General features: G+C 47.2%; 1 long non-coding RNA gene across 1 annotated transcript; it reads left to right on the forward strand.

Moving 5' to 3' along the window:
• The first annotated feature begins 251 nt into the window (after positions 1-251).
• Positions 252-5,063, forward strand: LOC118608690. The gene is made up of 3 exons (XR_004953130.1): positions 252-1,446; positions 3,741-3,860; positions 4,724-5,063. It is a non-coding gene; the product is annotated as an uncharacterized LOC118608690 (long non-coding RNA).
• Positions 5,064-9,657: the final 4,594 nt, after the last annotated feature.

The following is a 9,657-nucleotide window of genomic DNA, read 5'->3' on the forward strand; positions in this document are numbered from 1 at the left end:
GTCATTACCCTGGAAGTACTTTGCCCATCAAGACAAGCAGAGTCTGGCTGCCTCACCTGAAATTCAAGTCTCCTAAACTATGGCTCCAACTTTATCTTCTAAAGGGATGCATTAGACCTTTAGAGGTCCTAAGTACTGATATTACAGTGTCTCACATCTACCTGCCCCCCCCCCACAGAAGTAGATACAAAACATTATTAAAAACCATAACATAAGAGTAAGGAAGTCCAATTCTGTTCTGATTTTTCCCATAATGTCTTCTCAATGCTTTGTAAAACATAACAAATAGTAAATTCTTAAACAAAAATTGTCGGTGTCCTTGCCATTTCGATGGCTTGAGCATGTGCTCATTTTGATAGAGGGGTAACCAAGCATTGTCCACTGTGTCCCCCCAACAACCCTCCATTCAGTCCAGTCTGATCTTGAGCTCGGACTTTCTAGGTTCTTGGGCTTCCTTCGTGTCTCGAATCTCTCTTTCTTCTCTGGTTACATAACTCTTACTTCAGTCTAAGGCCCTGCTCAATTTGAAAACCAGCAGCACCACCAGATTCTCCTACAACTGAGGAAGTCTCCATCGATCATTCCTATTTGCCTCTGATCTCCCATAGAAAGTGGTGTCCGGCCACTTAATAACATAGCATTTTGTGACATGTCTCTCATTGTTATATTACGCTTGTATTTAATGTTTTAGGTGCTCCTGTAGTTTTACTAATGAACCTATGGGGTTTGAGGACAGGACTCAGGTCTGACATTTCTGGCTCTCTCTTTGCTGCTCGGTACATAGATGGCACTCACATTTCAAGCATGCTGATTCTTTGTGTCAATACATTCTAATTCGAGGGACAACGAGCCTCACTTTAGAAGCAGAAATTTTCTGAAACATTGTAAATACATTCCACTTTGGAAATACTACACTAAAAGTTGGTGATTACTTGGTGCCAAAGGAACGGTACACTAAAATGCACAATCGAGCACTGATTAACATCTAAGTGAAAATACAAAACTTAAATATGTCATAAAAACTCTTAGACTCTCAATTATATACATATCCCTAGCCTCCTCTTTTGTCCACACCCCCAGCCGCCACCATTCCCTTCCACTACCATCCACTTGAGAGGCACTGAGCTAGGTTTTTGAGAGTTGTTATTAAAAAGGCAAAGTCATTCACCCATTAACACCTTAGCTCCAATTATTTCATTAGATGAGTCATCCCTCACTTAGCGGTGCACCAGGAGAGTGGGCACAGGCTGCTTACATTTTTATGGAATGAAAGGCAGGTTGGAAAAGTCTAGAGCTTTAGATACTTAATACCTTTAGATTCTGGTACAGCTTCCGTAGGTCAAACTTCTCTGTGTCAGAGCAAGAACCAGGAGGAAAACCATCAGGAGAAGTGCAAGTTTCAAGGCAGAAGAGGTGGTTGCTGATGCCAGATGCTGGAGCCAAGAGGTGGGTATCATTTGCAATGCGCTGCTCATCAGGAAAGAAAGAAGGTGAGAGGGAGCCGGGCTGCAGCAGCAGATCAGGTATTATGTAGGGGGTAAAGCATGGAGGTAGTGAGAGTAGAAGGGATGCCTGAGGAAGGACAAAGACGAAGGAAAGTTTTTGTTGGCTTATTTTCTTTTTGGATAGGGAGATGAGCATATTTGTTGCTGAAATGACTGAAGATTCCAGAGAAGTGGTGCAAGTGATGAAATAAGGATGGCTAGAGTGGGGACTGAATCAAGAGTGCAGGAGGAGGAACTTCCCAGGGACAGAAGAAGGGGAGCTTTTCCCTCAGAGATGTAGCTAAATATTAATGTTATAGTGCACTACTTTAGAGGTCTTTGATGGTAAGTGGGGAAAGTCAATTTAAGCCTGTCAAGTAAAAAGAAAAAGACAGAGGCATGGCTGGGCCTCAGGAACATCCAGAACCAGGGCTCTCTACATTGCTCTCAGATCCTCTCCATCTACCTCATTCTTCTCTCAATGCTGCATATCCTCAACTTCTTCCATGTGGAGAGGAAGCAAGACTGACAGCTGCAGCCATGGGGGAGAGCCTGAACTAACCCTCCTGGCCCCAAACCCAAAATTCTTGGAAAAAAATTCTCACCAGTCCATCTTGAGTCTTTAGGAGCCATCTTGAGTCTTTAGGAGCCCAAAAAATTGTGGTCATGCTGTGGGAAGGAGGTTCTATGTAAGCACATGCCAGCACTTATGGGGACCACACAGATTGAGTGGAGAAAAGGGCAGTTTTTATTGAAGAGGGATGTCCAGTAATATATGTAGTTTGTAGGTAGAGGAGAGTTTAGAAAATCTGAGCAGTTCAGATCTCAAGTTTGTTTTGTTTTTTGTTTTTTGTTCTTAAGAAGATAAGACCTCTGCTAAGAATTAGAGGGTAAATGTAGATTCAGCCTGCTGAAGGTTTGGAAAATACCGTGTGAAATGAGAAAGCCAACAGAACTGAGCAATGTTGAGAAGTGTACAAGGGTAGAAAGCATAATTGTGTCATGGGGTCAACCCAAATTTATCCATTTAATAAGCGTTATTGATGACAATCTCTATTATCTCCCAGTATCCTGGACACAGCCCCAATTAAAATAGATATCTAGGCTGGTCCAAGGTTGGAGAGTAGAAATATAGATGCTTCAGGTATAGGGGGCAAAAGAGCTGAGGTGAGTGGACGGGCTGAGGTAGGTAGAGACATGTCCACAAGAGGAACCAAAGGCTGATGAACACAGGGAAGTCATCAAGGAGCAGCTAACAAACTTGTATCTCAGTGGTGCCTCTGCTGATGGCCCTTCCTCATGGAGACGACCCCTCAGGTGAGGTGAACACATCCTGGTTTGCTAAGGAAGTTCTACGTGATTATCAGTGGCACTTTTTTCATTATTGAGAGGTTCCAATTTGGATGCTGAATCACTTGATCAGCCCATACTGGGCCAGGTCTGAAGTGACTGAGGAAGGTGGCCTCTCAGGGCTGTAACTTCTTCGTATGTTGTAGCCTCAGATCTAATAATCTAAAAAGAGTAAACCTTGGCTCTCAACCTATTTCTCTCCTTCTAATCCCACCAAGGGAAATAGGGACTCCTGGAAGTCTTCAGTACTTGAAGATTTGGGGTCTAACAAGAAAGGATCAGAGACAGAAACAAAGCTGTCCTGGCCTGTCCTGCTGGCTCACTGAAGAGAGAGACCACATAAGTGGAGTCTGGAGGAAATGGCTCCATTCCTTGTTAGCAGCAAGTGTGGAAATACTGCCCATACCTTAACTGGATTCCCCAAGCTCATCTGATACACTCGGGGCGCCTCAGGGCAGGAAGTCCCAAAAGCACTTAGAGGTTCTTACCACTCACTTCATCTTTTCTTGGCATGAAAAAGAAAAGGGCCATGGTGGGAATCTTCTTTGTTTCCCCCACAGTGGAGACCAACAATGTCTTGCTCATAGTAGATTCTCAGTACACAGTCACATGATGGTATGGATGTCCCGTCCTGGACAGACCGGAGATGTCCTGTCTCAGAGGAGCCTGTGTTGGTGGCCGTGAACTTGGTTTGCAGAACTAAATGTGCAACAGCATATTCAGGAGATGGGGCAGCAGGCTGTCAGGAGCAAGGGCAGAATTTTTCCTGATCCCAGCTGGTGATCAGCTTATACCCTAAAGCACAAGGATTAATAACCAGGGTAATTTTATACCAGTCAGACTGTAACTGCAGATGTGGGCTTATTGGGCGAAACAGTTAATCCTTTCTACATTTGGCTCACTCAGGAAACACGATGCCTGGGGTCCTCAAAACCACTGTTTCCTATGGCCCTGCTGCTGGGTGCGGCCTCCTCTCTATGGCTGAGTAGGCAGCTGTTTGAGGACTATCTGTGTTCTTGCCTGATGGTGAGTTGACATCTTACTGGACTGAAGATGGAGGGGGAGGGCAGGGCCGTGTGTGTGTGTGTGTGTGTGTGTGTGTGTGTGTGTGTGTGCGTGCGTGTGTGTGTACGCACTGAGGGGAGAGAGGGGTGCGTTGCAGGAAAATATGAGGTGTAGGAGTGGTTGGGTGAACAGATAGGCTGAAAGGAAAAAGACTCATGGAAAAAATCTAGGGTTCACTGCAACCACAAGTTCCAAAGCTTCAGGAGTGGGGGAGGCAGCAGTAGGAGGGCCGAGGAAAGGGGGTGCCAAACTGAGCCAGCAGGCACCCACGGATTTACAGTGTGGTAATTGTTGGAAAGCTCCAAAGCCTAGAGACTGAAATAATCAAAGAGCTGCTGCTGATGGAGCAGAGATGAAAGGGTTTCCAGGCCAGTCAGTGATGTGCTTGGAGACTTGTCCTGGACAGCCACCCTGGGGTGAGAAACTGGAGACCTGATCCTCTCCAGTTGCTGAGGTCTGTGATTCTGGTGCTGCCTCGGGAGCCCCGTGGGCTTTGAGGGATGGGCGGGGCCTGGGGTGGTGGGGCGTGGCCCCAGCACGGGGCAGCCGCACGTGACGGCACCCCCACCCCGCCCCGCCCCGTCCCGCCCCCAGGCCCATCTGAGCACCGCCCCCTGCCGAGGGCGGCCGCTGCGCGTTCCTCTCCGCGGACCTGCCCCCGGAGGGTCTCTGCGCGGTGACCCGCGGCCTGCCAGGTCCACCCACCGTCAAAGGGCTCGGCTGGTCGCTCCGATCTCCTCCCACCTCCCACCCCTCCCTTCTTTTCAGTCCCAGGCTGAAGGGGCAGGAGAGGTTAAAGCTTAATTCCCTGTGCTTCGTTCCAGAAACTTTAAAAAATGCCCCGCGTTCTTGGAAGCCGTTGAGACGAAAGCAGAGTATCTGACATCTCCACCCAGAACAAGAAACAGCACTGCGCTCAGGAGTCCCGGCGGAGCGGCCGGGAGCTTTTAGTAAAACCTTATCTACTATTTGTCTCCCGTCCCCTTCCCTTTACCTAGTGTCCTTGACTGACGTCCCCTCCTCCCCCCAAGCTCAAAGAATCTGGAGCCCAGACCTTTCTCCCACAGGGCAGGGCGGGGCCCTGGAGCCGGGGAGGCCAGGCGGGCTTCGCAGGGAAGGATTTGGCCTCCTGGGCGGGTCTCAGGGTTGGGAGGCTCACATTGCCATGGCAACGAGCTCTTCCCGTGGGAATAACGAACTCCCGAACGTACAGCAAATTGGAAGGGGACCTGCTGAGTGCCAGCTGGGGCTTCAGGCAGACGCGGAGGAGGTGGGGAGGTGGTCTGCAGAGAGGGGGTTGGGGGAGCGACAGAGCCTGACAAGCGACCCCCAGCATGGACGCAGGGCTGCGAGTGTTTTCCTCTGAGTCAGATGGGGCCACACACGCTGGACACATGACCGGCGCCGTGCTCTCCTACTGCCGCCAGTTAGCAGATGGGGTTGCTGACTTGCTTAGAACAGCCACTGCTGAGCATTGGACTGGGCTAAGTGGGACGGTTCCTTTTTCTGGATCTCTTTCAGTCCCCCTTAGGTACTGAGCCCAACAGCTCCTGTTGGGAGAGGAGTTAGAGCTATGGAATTCGGTTCTGTGTGGCCAAGGGCATTGATTTCTTTTTACGTTTTTTCTTTTTTTTTTTTTAAATTTCAAAGTTGTTTTAATCATTAAAAAAGTATGCATATTTTTTCCAATTTACCACTGCTAACATTTTGTTGTCGCCTTTACCGATTCTGCACACACGTTCATGTACGGATGTTCATATATTTACAAAAGATTACATGGGCACGAGTTTTGTCACCTGCATTTTCACATCACAGACATGAAAAGACACCCAAAATCTATATCATTACTTATAATGGCAACATAGAACTGCTATGATTTATTTACCAATTTGCTACTGCTGGAAATTTAAGTTGCTTCCCAATTTATACTCATGCACGATGATCCTTATATATACATTTTTGCACGCTCAGTCTGTTAGTTTTCTTAAACTTCTAGAAAGTATAATTACTGGGTCAAAGGATATGAGCATTTAAAATTTTGAAGCACATTTCTAAATTCTGGGTCTGTGGGGTTTTTAGGAGCCAGTAGGCTTTCTCTTCTCCATCGGTACTGGGATTAACAGGGAAAGGTTTGCTATTCACAGAGTCTTAGTTTGTATTTCCCTCAAAGCACTACCTGAAACAAAAATTTGAGTGCAATTAGCTTTTTTCAAAGGTGATCGAAGAAGTGGCGTAAGAGGTGAGCAGTAAAAAGTGCACTAATGAATGGGCTGCTGCTGTGGGCAACAGGGGCCCAGTCCCACAGGGGACCCACTGGGAGACCATGCAGAACACGGCTCAGAACTGACCCCCATTAGTTTCTGCCGGGCGTTAGTTAATTCTCCAGATCTCCTGACTTTTTCCACTGTTATTTGGAAAACATCTGCAGATAAGTTCTGAGGTAGGCCAAGGGGACATGGCTGGAGCACCTGGACAGCCTCAGGTACACATGAACTATTACTCCTACCCCTGACCAAGCCAAGAGATGAGGTTAGTCCAGGCGGAAACTGCATGATGGGTTAGGATTTTTGTCAGCACCGCCACCGCCCATCTCTGTTCCCTAAACCATCTCTTGGTGACAAAATCTGCTGCCCAAGCCTCCCAAGGTATGTAATTCTCCAAGACACATCAAAGAGGTTTTCCCAATGACTTACTCTAGAGTGTTAGATACAAAATTTGTCACTCTTCCAGGTACATTTACATTTTAAGACAGGAACCAAAGTGCAGGATCATTCTGCATCAAAGGGCCTGGTGACAATGCTGGCGCTGCAGGCGCCGTGGCAGCTGAACGCAGCTCTGGCAAGGGCTCCAGGTCGCGGCTGGTCCAGCAGAGGAATTCCGCTTGCCTTCCCCTGTCTTACAGCAGGTGAGAGGTGGCAGGAAGTGGAGCGGGAAGGAAGAGTCCAGAGCCTGGCTTCCGTTGCCCGGACAACACTCACTGGCCTGTGGATTTTTAGAAAATGAGTCAGGAAAGAGGAAATAAGGCTGAATCTGTTGCTGGAGGGAATAGGAAAGTGAGCCACCAAGGCAATCAGGGAGAAATAGTTCTTAAGACAGAGCAGGTGAAGAAAATGAAGTGTCTCCACTGGCTCCAGGTGAAGTGAGGCATTTGAATGAAGGACTCGGTCCAGGTTTCCATCTTTCCTTCCTACACCCTTTCTGTCCTTCCTCTCTGGCCACTCTTTATCAGTGTCATTAGAGGTCCACTGCCTATCCCCTAACTGCTCATGCTACTTAAAGTTCTGTCGTGTACGTTTTCTCCTCAGCCACACATGCTTTCAACGTCCCTCCACAGCTTCTGCGGCCATCACACACAGATGCCACACAGAGGGCTGGCCCAGCTCTCTTGGGAGCTCAGGTCCCACCTGTCCAGAAGTTGACAAAAGTCAGGGCAGTGGAAGGAATCTTGGGACAGACATGCATCTCCTCCAGTCTGTGTGTTCTCTAGTCGTCATATTTGAAAGTTGGTCTCCCAATTAGGTCATGAGCTGTGTGAGAATTAGGGCTTTGGCTCTTACTTCCCTGATTAGCCAGTGACCATCAAACACTGGTTGAATTGAGCACTGTAGTTTCTCCCCCAGCAGCCTCGTGGGGTTATGAGAAGACGAGGTCCTGCTCCTGTGCAAGCACCTTGCTGTACCAGCACAGCCCCCCAGCCATCACTGGTCCTAGTAACTCTCTGCTCCCCAGATCTGATGAACTTCCTCCGTTCTTCTCCTCCTCACTCTCTTCGAAGTATCTGGAACTGTTTACCAGTTGCACCATCTTGAAACTCGATCCTTTCTTGGCCTCTATAACATCTCGCCCTCTCATCTCTCATCTGTCCAGTGAGCTGTTTCTTTTTGTCTCTTAAGCATGCTTCTAGCCTCAGACTCCATCCTTTGGAGCAGCGTGAGGTAGTGGAAAGAATGCAGCTTTGGAAGCCAGAGTGGCTGTGTTTGATTCTGGGCTGCATCATTTATTAGTTGGGTGACCTCTCCGAGTCTCAATTTTTCTCCACTCTAAAATGAAGATAATCTTGAAGATATTGTAGGTAAAGAGCCTGACACAGAGTAACTGCTAAATGCATAGCAGTTATGGGCGTTCTTATGTGATTATGCCAAATGTTATACAACTTCGTGTTGACCCACTGCTCACCTCTGGGCTGAGAAGTGCCAGCATTCTCTCTCCGTCCCGATTTCTCTCCTGCATCTGGCCTCTGATTCCACATACCTGCTAAGTATTTCCACTTCTGATGTCTTGCCACGACCCCAGTATCAGCCTGCATAAACCACCATTGTCATTCTTCCTTCTCCAAAACTTTTCCTGCCAGGATTTCTCTGATTCAATCGTCCACACTGCAATTTCCCAGACTCTCCGTCTTGAAAAACTTGGAATTGTCTTTAGTTCAACCAATCTCCTTTGACTTTCATATTTGGAAATAATGATTATTATTGGTAGAGTGCCTTCACATGCATTTCTGACTTAACCTCAATGGTATTTTGAAGTAAAATATACAAATGAAGCCTGGAGATAAAAGAGTGGGTAGCAGAGCAAGACTCAGACACAAATCCTGGGTTTATCCCACTTCTTGGAGCTTCTATCCTTGAAATGACTGGTAGACAGGCTGGTTTCAAGCTCCACTAACTGAAGTCTCTCCATCTTAAAAACCAACTGACAAACTTTTCCCAATGTCTCCATCCAGTCCCCTGACTTCTCTCTCCTCCCCTTCGCAGATGAACTTTTAAAACTTGTGAACTCCTACTAGCTTGCGTTTTTCTCTTCTCTTTTGTTCCTCAATCACTGTAGTCCGACTTCCACCCTCTGAAATGGCCCTTACCAAGGTCACCTGGTCCCCAGGGTTCTTCATAGCCCTTTCCTTCTATGAGCCCCATTTAACCCTATCGGAGGTCCTTCTTCATGACACTCTCCCTTAGTTTCCCTCCTGGATCTCCTTCCAACTCTCTGGCCATTCTGCCTTAGCGTCTTCAGCTCAGCTCATCACTCAAGTGCTGATAACCCTCAGGTGTTTGTTCCAGGCCCGCTTCTCTTTTCAAATCACATCTCCCTGATTATCTCGTTTATTCCTGCGGCTTCAGTTCCCACCAACATGTTGATAGCTCCCGGTCTCTCTCTCTCTCTCTCTAGTCCTCCTTGGCTTAAGGTTTCCATGGGCATCTGCCCTGAACAGGGAACTCCTGTCTAACATTTGGAGCTATGACATCAGTCTTGCCCTACTTTTAGACTTGAATCGAAACATCGGCTCTTCTTGGGTCTTGAGCCTGCTGTCTTTTGGTTTGAAGTCTTGGCTCTCCTGGGTCTCAGATCTTTTCTTTAAATGCTGGTATAGTGTCAAGAGGAACACAAAGTGACCAGGTAGCAGTTGTAGATTTAGGTTTAGTGAAACTCTTACTAAATGGCCAAGAAACACATGAAAAGATATTCAACATCACTAGCCATTAGGGAAATGCAAATCTAAATCACAATGAGATACCATCTTACACTCATTAAGATAGCATTTTTCAAACAAAGAAAAAGGAAGGAAGGAAGGAAGGAAGGAAGGAAGGAAGGAAGGAAGGAAGGAAAAAAGGAAAGAAAGAAAAAGAGCAACAGAAAAAAAAAGGGAAAGGGAAAATAACAAGTGCTGGAGAGTATGTGGAGAAATTAGAACCATTATGCATTGCTGGTGGGAGTGTAAAATGCTGCAGCCATTGTGAAAAATAGTTCAGTGGTTCCTCAG

This window comes from Rousettus aegyptiacus, unplaced genomic scaffold (assembly GCF_014176215.1).
Source record: "Rousettus aegyptiacus isolate mRouAeg1 unplaced genomic scaffold, mRouAeg1.p scaffold_m13_p_10, whole genome shotgun sequence".
Taxonomy (NCBI): domain Eukaryota; kingdom Metazoa; phylum Chordata; class Mammalia; order Chiroptera; family Pteropodidae; genus Rousettus; species Rousettus aegyptiacus.